The sequence below is a fragment of the Nannospalax galili genome, unplaced genomic scaffold (assembly GCF_000622305.1).
Source record: "Nannospalax galili isolate Female #2095 unplaced genomic scaffold, S.galili_v1.0 scaffold977, whole genome shotgun sequence".
Lineage (NCBI taxonomy): Eukaryota > Metazoa > Chordata > Mammalia > Rodentia > Spalacidae > Nannospalax > Nannospalax galili.
This window is the reverse complement of record NW_008340200.1, coordinates 35,572-38,335: the sequence shown is the minus strand read 5'-3', so window position 1 is coordinate 38,335 and position 2,764 is coordinate 35,572. Positions and strand designations below refer to the sequence as shown.

The window sequence follows — 2,764 nt, the reverse complement described above, 5'->3', positions numbered from 1 at the left end:
CAGATCGCCAAAGGTCTTGTTTAATAAACACTGTTCTGCTTGTGGTCATATAAAGGCTGCACAAAAATGAACATTTTACCTTCTGTATTTCACACTCTCTTGGGACTTGATCTCTATGGCATTGGAAAGTACATCTTTTCCAAATCATTGAATATTTGAAGAGTGAATGACCATACATTCTCTGAGGAACCAATAAAGTAGGACAACTTAGAGTTGACAGATGTTTCAACTGTCCCTGTGCATATGTTGAAGGACAAGTGTTCAACGAGAAAAAACACTGACTAAAAAGACATGGAATTCAGAAATAACAGCATATTCTTGGTATAAACATGTATAGAAGACAGGATAGAAAAATTCTTGAGCTGTGAGAACAAAGCAAAAGAAAAAAAGTTGACCAGAGGGAAATGTATCAGTTCAACAGCCGTGGGGGGGGGTTATACATATATGTGCATGTGTATAGCTGAAGGACACAGCTGTGTACAGCTGAAGAAACACAGGCAGGACAATGAGTCGATGTCAGGGTAGTCCAAGAGACTGCCCAAATACACACAGGTTATTGTCACGGCCCTTGATTTCTTCATAGAACTTGAAAGGAAGACGCTACTACTGAAGACAGCACATACTTCAGATACAAGAGTTGCAACAATGGACCTGGAACTGACCTGGAAGCCTTCTCCCTGAAGACGAGCTCCCATAGAATCCTTTGATACTATGCAAGCTGCTAAGGGAGGAAATCAATCAATGGTCCAACCTATCTGTAGAGCCTGATGACCAAACAATGACCAGCACAGTAAGCAGTCTCTATTGGTGCAGTAGTGGCATTTTTACCTTGGGGGTAATCAACAGCTATCCAATTGGACTTAAAACCCACTCAATGGGAGGGAGCTCATGCATAGTATTGTAAAGATAGTCAAATATACATGGCTGGAGAGGTCATAGATCCTAGAGAGAAACTACCTCTGTCACATTCCCTAGATAAACATAATTTCTTACCATATGCGAAGTGTAGATCCTTATATTTACAGGCAAGTATACAGGTCAACACTCATCAAAGAAGCTTCTTTTTGGAAGAGATGGAGGCTATTACAGAGTTTCACAAATGGTCAAAGACAGAGAATAAGTGTCTGTGAAATGCCCAGCACTAAGTGTCACATCTACAATGCAGCTGTTATAGGTAAGGCTCTGGGAACATGGCAGAACAGGGGGCAGAGAGAACAGTAATGCATTTCTCAACTCTCCCCAGCGATGCTTCCTCATGTAGCAGATGGTGATTAACACAGAAAGCCATAGCTGGCCTAAGACCACAGGTGCATGTCCCTGGATAGGATCCTGTATTAAAACTTCTGCCACCCAGGGCTCAGGGATCATTACAGAAGATGGGGCAGAAAGACTGTAAGAGCCAGGGGTGGTAGATGACCATAAGGAAACAGTTTTCCAGGTGGCTGAGAACTCGCTCATATAAACTTACAGCAATGGTGACAGCATGTACAGGACCTGTGCAGACCCAAACCAGACAAAAACCCAGCATAGAACTAGGACATGGGTCAGAAGCCCCAACCTTAGCTGATTGGCAAGTGATCACTGCTGGTGAGGGAGAGGTGGTCTTCTTTAATGGAGTGACATTAGATAGACTGGCTAGGCGGGCACATGTGTGTGTTCAGGGAGCTTGTGGCCCTGGCCTGGCCCTCCACCCCTGGGCCCAGGCCCCGAGAGGCCTGGACAACAGTGAAGGTGGGGCAGGTCCTGAGCCTCAAGCTGCAGCACGAGGTCAAGTTCTGAGGTCCCTTCACTGATGTCACCACCAACCTAAAGCTTGGCAACCCACAGACCAAAATGTGTGCTTTAAAGTGAAGACCGTGGTACTGCATGGGTACTGTGTGTGGCCCATCATCGGGATCATTGATGCTGGTGCCTCTATCAATGTATCTGTGATGCTACAGCCTTTAGGACCCCAATGAGAAAAGTAAGCACAATTTTAGGGCTCAGTCTACATTTGCTCCACCTGACACTTCTCTTGGAGGCAAAACTGAAAGACCTTATGGATTCAAAACTTACAGTGTGATTGAAATGCCTGCAGAAAATGACAAATCACGTGATTTAGAAATAAATAAAATGATACCCACATGTGCATCCAGGACAGAAGCAGCAGCAGCAGGGCTAAGTCTATGACTTTGTCCCTCGCTGGTGCCAAGGTGAAAATGGACCAGTGCAAGCGGTGCAGGAGGTGCAGAGACGGCAGGAGGAGAGCGAGCAGCTCAAGTCAGAAGATGGGCTTCAGATGAGGAAGGCACTGCGGAGTAATAGCCCCACGGCTGCACTAGCTGCCACCGGAAGGAGGAAGGCTCAGCACAGTACTGCTGACTCTGGTGGTTTTGTTCCTTTTTTTTTTCTTTTTGAGACAGGGTCTCCCTGCAACCCCAGCAGGCAGAAACTCATTATGCAGACCAGGCTGGCCTTGAACTCATAGAGATCTGCCTTCTGAGTGCTGGGATTAAAGGCATGAGCTATCATGCCTGTTTTGTTCTTTATTGAAGGTGTCATTATAGGGAAGACTGTCTTGTAGAGGCCACGTGCAAAGGATGGCAAATTGGATTAATGGATCCAACCACAACATGGAATTTAAGTTTATCATAACCATGAGAAAAAGAAAGTAATGTACGATGACACCTCACAGGTCTTGCCTTTAAACGCCCCTCCCCATGTGCACACACACACACACACACACACACACAAACACACACACACACAGACACACACACACACA

The 2,764-nt window shown here is 45.6% G+C and overlaps 1 pseudogene; it reads left to right on the top strand.

Annotated features, from left to right (window-relative positions):
* The first annotated feature begins 1,647 nt into the window (after positions 1–1,647).
* Positions 1,648–2,563, top strand: LOC103735795 (annotated as a pseudogene).
* Positions 2,564–2,764: the final 201 nt, after the last annotated feature.